The sequence below is a fragment of the Pocillopora damicornis genome, chromosome 11 (genome assembly GCF_964200805.1).
Source record: "Pocillopora damicornis chromosome 11, jaPocDami1.2, whole genome shotgun sequence".
Classification (NCBI taxonomy): Eukaryota; Metazoa; Cnidaria; class Anthozoa; order Scleractinia; family Pocilloporidae; genus Pocillopora; species Pocillopora damicornis.
Genome location: NC_142680.1, coordinates 14,366,254 through 14,373,721, shown reverse-complemented (window position 1 = coordinate 14,373,721; position 7,468 = coordinate 14,366,254). Strand labels below are relative to the sequence as shown.

At 37.6% G+C, this 7,468-nt stretch overlaps 1 long non-coding RNA gene across 1 annotated transcript; it reads right to left on the bottom strand.

Annotated features, from left to right (window-relative positions):
• Positions 1-1,706: 1,706 nt before the first annotated feature.
• LOC113666156 (uncharacterized) lies at positions 1,707-5,446 on the bottom strand. The gene is made up of 3 exons (XR_003445769.2): positions 5,255-5,446; positions 4,764-4,886; positions 1,707-3,553 (listed from the first exon to the last, which is right to left on the bottom strand). It is a non-coding gene; the product is annotated as an uncharacterized LOC113666156 (long non-coding RNA).
• Between the last annotated feature and the right edge of the window lie 2,022 nt (positions 5,447-7,468).

Sequence of the window (7,468 nt, the reverse complement as noted above, 5' to 3'; positions counted from 1 at the left end):
AATTTTGATATATCGAAAGTGGCCCTTTGGATCGCTTGTGATCATTGGTTTGCAAGCTAACAGGGGACTCCTTACAGCTTTATTTACTGATAGATAATTAAAATATATGATACATAAAAGTTTTCGGTGTTTCACAATTTCAGTGTAATGGGGAACGAAATCAAGAAACCAAGACCGTTCTTTTGACTCGTTCTGCGGCTATGGCGTCCAACTCGCCTAAGGTTTTGAATTTAGACGTGAGTTTGTCCATATGACTGGTTGATTATAGGCATTTAAGGAAAAATCTTGATCCAACTACGGATTGTGAGAGATTCTGCGTTCAGCCTGGAGTAATAGCACAGTTGAGAAGGTCTCAATGGGGTTAACAGTAAGCCGTAAAGTGGCCAAAAATTTATACGATAAACGTGAAAATTGACAAATTTTAAGCGTTATTCTTAGAAAAAAAGTCGATCTTAAAAAGAATTGTGATTAGCACAATGGAAAGATACTAACCGTTAGCCGCAATTTGGCCAGAATTTTAAAAGCTATCGTTAATAGCTATCATCCCATTGAGACCCTCTGTCGATCGAGCGGACGATGTTGAAGTCCTAAATGTAATAACTTTCCTAAATGTAATAAAGTCCTAAATGTGGAATATTTGGTTATAAATGTAATAACATTTAGTTCTGAATGTAATAAGCCTCCAATGTAATCGTTTAACTCCGCCAGTGTATTGTTTCTGTAGCGGACATTCAAACTGAGATGTTAAAGTGACAGCTGATGCACCAAAAAATCCTCTGACCAGTATTCATGTCGCATTGCGGGCACGCTGATATCAATCAGCGTTTTTTTTTATTGCTAGACTTAAGTCGAGAAGCATTGGCTGCAAACCATTAAACTGATTAATAATTGGCATCAAATGACAGCTGGCAAAACAATGAGTACGCTAATCAATACCTCTCCATAAATGACTGGCTCAGACCCTTAAGTGCAATAGATTTTGGAAAAATGTGATAACGTAATACTTTTGTGATCAGTGACGGAGTTAACAAGTCATAAACGAAGTTACAAACTCGGACCAGGGAGTTCGCTGACTTCTAGGTCGGACAGGTTGTAGGCTCGGATATGCATTTTATGTCTTTCCTTACCTGAATAAACCTCGTGAGCATGCACATTTTATTTCCCAATTCGGACCTCATGACAGCACTCTCGAGGGTTATTACTTTCAAATTCTCGAATATATTCGTGAATGGACAAAATAATGTTTCTTCCCAAGAAAACATAACTGGGACAATTACATTCTCTCGATCTTGTAATGCATGCGACAAATCCGATCAACGAATAAGGTATTGCATGAGTCTGCATCAAATTACATACTCAGTGACCTAAATTTACCAGCGTAAATGCAAAGAAGCAGCTGACCAGTACATAATCTGAAAATGCCGCCTCAGATTGCCAATCACAAAATAGACGTTTACAGGAGCCCATTACTTCTCCTGACGTTTAACTAAAATCTTGTGCGTGTCATCAACGACTGAACTCAATGACAAGCACTATAATCGCATGAACTGTCTTAGCGTTTTAAAAAATGCGGTTTATAAATACACGCTGACTGATATCAGCGTGCCCGCAATATACCATGAATATTGGTCAGAGGATTCTTTGGTGTAAATGCCCGCTTTAACAACAATGCACCAGCGCAGTTAAACGATTCCACTTAAGGCTTATTACATTTACGACCAAATGTTATTACATTTAGGACTTAATTACATTTAGGACAGTTATTACATTAAGGCCTTCAATACGATCCTTACAAGGCATGGGTGACGGAAGAAATTAAATGCCGAGCCCAGTTCCGCACTTAGTCAGCTCTTCGAACTCAACCGTAATCTAACCTCGTAATTGGGCACAAGACAACATAAGCTGGAGTGATCTTCTGATCAAATTGATAGTAACAGCTAATATAACCCCCAATCTCCTGCTTACATGTAATTCCCAACTTGGCAATACATATCACGGTGCTAGTCTCGACATTTTGCTTTTAAAGAGGATGTTGCCACTTAGCTTGTGCAGTCTCTAAATATGTCTACCTCCACCGCATTTGAGGTTGATGGAAACAGTTTTTCCTAAGTTCTAACCGGCAATATTAGAGCGCTCAAACGTCAACTCTCCCCGTTTGCAGTCGTACGATTTTGACACATGTTATTAGGAACGGATAGAAGTTTGAAATAGTGGGTGTGGTGTGGCACTCGTTGTCATAATGCCAATGTTATTGGGAAATCTCACGGTACAGTCTTTGAGGAAGGTCTCGAAAAGTCCTACGTACTTTTTCATCGTTTTTTTAGGATTTTCTTTATTTTGGAGTAAGGCCCACTGTTGAGTAATTTTCAACAAATTAGATTTAGCTTTTATAAAATTGCTTTGCCACAATTTTTTTTCCGATTTATCAGCCGCAAAATGATGCAAATTTCAACACTTTCCAAGCTATTTTTTGTCAATGTTAAAAACAGTTACTAGTATCAATGATACACTAAAACTTAGGAAATTACAACTACCTTTTTTTCAGCAGTAGTATACATGACGCTAATGCGATAGGTCCGTTTAGCTCAGAACTGGTTCCATGCAATTTTTCTGAACTTTTTCTTAGTGAGATACGAGACGATGTAACTAGAAAGGCTAGGAAATATTACCCCTATCTTATTCTCAGTGTTTTGTAGCTTCACGGTATGAAGTTGACAGCGGTTTTTTTTTTTTTTTTTTTTTTGTAATGACAATGCCACCTGCGTCAATCTGAAAGACGTGTGCGAATTATTTAAATCAGCGACTATAAATCTTCTATTTTCTCATGTGCTTCATTTCTGCAGATCCCGCATCGCAAACGCTAGGAAGCGGCTCGAGGCAGTCTAAGGCTCGCCAAGATCTGAGCCCATTTCTAACTGTGGCCAAATATTTAGTTCTGTAATTGAATTTTCTCTGATACTTTGGAATTATGTGGCTATATACATTACAGACAGCTTGCTTTGGGGTTGTCAAATAAACATTTGTGCAACTGAGTGCTTTTCAGAGAATCTAGCTTGTTAACGAAATAAATGAGATATTTTGTGCTATCGTTTGCGATTCTATTTCTTTTGTGACTCTGCGTTCTACCTTTAAGAATTTCATGACCGAAACGTCATTTGCATCAAAATACTTCAATTTTTTTCGGTCTTTCTTTTTTAAGTATACTTTTTTATTTCCTGGTATTAAATATTACCAACACCATATAATTTTATCCGACCGATTGTCATGGCAAAGAGGAATTGGCTTTGTATTCAGCCAACGACAATAAATGCCGAAACATCGTATTCCTTCAGCGATATTCATGAAATCTGTGCTCAGGTATACACTTTAAATCAGCTGAACAAGATTGCCCTTCCGGACAACAATGTTTAAGGTCAGGGCAACAAACAGCATTTGTTAGAGGACAACATGAATACATCCGAGGACTCCTCCATGGACAACACGTGAAAGTACTCCAGCATATCATTCCATCCGGGCATTTTTTCCATTTTGTACCATTTAATGATGCAGTGTCCTGCAATATAGATGCACGTGTTGATCATTTCATCGATCGATTGGTTTACTCAATATATCTTAGACAAAACACCCACTTTATGAATAGTTAATAAAAAATGCCTACATGTGAATTAAACAAAGATTGCCATACGCTGTTCCTACGACTCCCAATCGGAGCCTTTATGGAGGAAAAAATAATGCTTTACTTTGACATTTTTTTAAAAACATTACACATTACACGACTTTACCAATACTGAGGTTAGAATGAATGCTGAGATTGGCCAACCGTGTACCAGGTCCCTTAAGGGGCATGTTGTTTCGGGCGGCGTTGATCTTTGCTGTTGTTGCGTGAGATGCGGAGCCAAAAAAGCCTCGCACACTCTTTGAAAACTGTTTGTTGGCAAACATTTTTCTCTCCCTGATGGGCCAATGTAATCATTGATTTGTGTGGGAATGTGAAAATGACCGTAGACATCCCGTACGGTACAAAATTTTAACGAAAACCTTCTACTTCCAATTCGTGGGTTTGTGCAGCACAGTCAAATTCTTGTACCTTTACCGATGTCTACAATCATTTTCATAGTCCCATCATGGAAAGAAAAAGGTTTGCAAACACACAACTTTAAAGAATATGCGAAGCTTTTTTGTCTCTGCATCTCACACAACGTAAACATAGATCCAGGCCACGCGAAACATACAGGTTGATCAATCCCAGCGTTCATTTTGAGCTCAGTATTAGCAAACTCGCGTCTTATTCTTCTTCCAATCAAAAGAAACCACAAGCAGTTTTCGGCCAGTTGGAAAATTCTTCACGTAATTTTCACCGAAGACGTACAAAATATTGTCGATACCTAATTTTATAAGATAATAATTAGAAAAAATCGCTAGAATTGCTCTTGTGTCTTATGATCTGTTGTCACTCGTGATGTTTTGGTTTCACGTTTCATTCGCCTATGGCTTGTGCAAAACATCACTAGTTCCCATAAATTACAAAAACACGCTCATTCAATCTCCTGATCCTTTTCTAGAAAAAATAAACATATGAATAGCAATTACACAAACAAACAAAAACAATAACAACCGTCAGAGGTTTTCTTCAAAACCTGCTCGGTAAAGAACATTTACATTATACAGATATGCTACATCGTGTCTGTACAAAATGCGACAATATCTTCAATAAAGGAGACAAATGTCGTACAAAAAAAGGGGAATTCGTAAATGCAACATACCAAAGTCGAGGTTAATGGAACCTTCAGGTCGACTGGTGTCTTCCCTTTACTTTCCTCAGCAGAAGAGAGAGTCACCAAATACAGGAGCAGTAGCGCTGGCGATGAGACGACGGACCACTTCATCTGCAGAATCAATAAAAATTTTAGCTTGGACAAAATCCAATTTAATCTCATTCAAACAAGGAAAAATGCTCTTTCATATCTCAAAGAGATACAGGCAGGATATTTGCTAAAGGGGAGCGTCCCCATCAGTTGGCTATGGTGAGGCTTACAAACCAGACGCCATGAAGATAAATCGGACTTTGTTTAGTTTCCAAAGTATTTACTGAATGCTTTATTTTTTTAGATCGAAGTTTCAAAAGCGTTAACTAGCTTTTAATCGTTACATTTACTAACCGTAGATAACATGAAGTGAAAAAAATTAATGAATAACCGGTCAACGTAACATAAATTATGTTGTGAAAACTGATAATAATAAGAAAATAGCTCACTTTCTTGTTTACGTGCTTCGTAGAGGAAAGTCGTCGTAAAGTGACTCACTCTTCAACACTGCTGCTGCCAGCTGCCACAGTAAATACGTCACGTAGCTTTTCTGGGATATAATTTGTGGAAACTTTTAAGTTTTGAACTGGTGAGAATTCCTCAGACTGCTCGTGACCATAGGGTGATCTGGTGCCTTGTGTAAGTAGCACGTGAGGGAAGTTTAGTTTTCTAAATCTAACCTTGTGACAGCCTATACTCGTAATCTTTTTTATAGTAGTTCTATTTGAATGTCAACAGTGAATCCACCATACCGTATTGAGAAGTGAAGAAAAACCTCATACACTGTTTTAACAGAAAAGTTATCAGCTCCAAAGAACCAGCCACAGTGGTCACGCTGGCCTCGCTTAAACTCCTGAGAAGTGAACCACGTGTGCTTTTCAACCACCTAAAAGTTTCGGTATCAAAGAGCTACATACTGAACGTGCAAAACTTTACTTAAGGCTTTGAACAAAATCTTCATGTTATTCTTAAATCGTAAATCAGCGACTTCATCACAAAATAACAATAACTTAATCATTGTTTTTTGACAAACTTCACTCATATTTATGTCATGAAAGCAATGAGCTACACTTCCTATCGGTTTACCAGCTGATAAAAACCACTCGGGAAGAAGCGTTTTCGCATGCTTAATTACCCTGTAAACAGAGAAAATGTGTGATTTATTGTATATTTGTACATTTGACAAATCTACCACAGTTTTCCTTTCTCTAGAACCTTATTCATGATATGAAAGACGTCACAAGGTCCACAACTAAAATGAAATCAGTAGGCGCAGCAGGTTATAGACAATGGAGAATTATAGTCGATTTGCCAGCTTAATGCGCCAAAGTTTTCGGAAAATCACATGCGCCCGATGTGATCGATAATTGCCTTGTTGTTTGAGCTGCCGTTGTCGTTTTGATATAAGTTATGTAATGACGTCTTCATAAAAATACCAGTAAGAAATGATTTTTAATAGATTTCTGTTACCCTGGATTGTTTTGATCGCATCAGCAAGTATCTTCTTTCAACGTTGCGAACCGAGAACTGGCTTTCTTTTTCTGAGGATGTTTTCCTCCACTTTTTACAATACAATACAATAGCTTTATTTGAATTGCAAAATAATGGATCAGATAGACTAAAAAGACTATCTGGTATTAACCCATGTGCATATATGTATAGTATAAAATCTGTATGCAATAAAGCTCTTCTTTAAAAATGTAGCCAAGTTTACTGATCTAAAATTCGGAAAGTCGTCACGGTCCATAGTTCAAAAATTTGCAATTGTTTTTCACGAGAGAATTTTTTTGGCGAAATGGTTAGGATTGCTGAGTGTTGCGATATATATGAAGTGTTGGTTATTTTTGTCAGCTTTAACCTTATTGACAATGGCTCTCGCACGAGAATATCTACAGCCATTGTAAAAAAAAGTGTCGGTATGTATTACATATAAACACGAAGAGAGCTGTATTTGATATAGGTTTAGTATTTTTAAAATGATGTGAAAAAGATGCCTCGTCAAACACTATATATGTTAAACTTCCGTGAATAATTCAGTTTTTTGTTTTTTGAAAATGACAACTTCATCTTCTAGGATATGTTTCGCAATTAAAAAAAGTTCAATTGATTAGCGAAAGTAATCCCAGTTTTCATTGGATTTTTTTCGAACTCGCTCTCTGATTGATCCAGGAAGCTCCGGCGAATTGTTCAACCAATGAGATGCAAAACAGAAACTAACACAATGGGACACCCGTGTTTTCCCGCGCCTTGGGTTCTCATTTACTCCTGGTGTTATTTTCCTACGCTCCTGTTGACCGTTGTGCTTAATTTGGTTTATTTATCAGCGATTCTCAATCAGTCGTAAGGCAAGATGACAATGTTGTCAATTTTGCGCTAATTACAAATCCTCTTTACTCAGCAGGCTTGGCTGAGACCGCGCATTTGGTTCAGATGCACCTTCTGTTGTTAGATAGGTAGACATGTAGCAAACCAACCAATCACGGCGGATGTGTAACCAGTCGACCCTATTAACTAAGTAGCAAAGTGAAGTGAAAGTGAAGTCGTATATAATAACATCTTTACAACACTCTGGAACTGACTACATTGTTCAGACAGAATTATTAAGTCATAGAAGGAGTTGTGTTTCAACCCAATGTGGTGAAAATCGTACAAAGTTTAAGGTC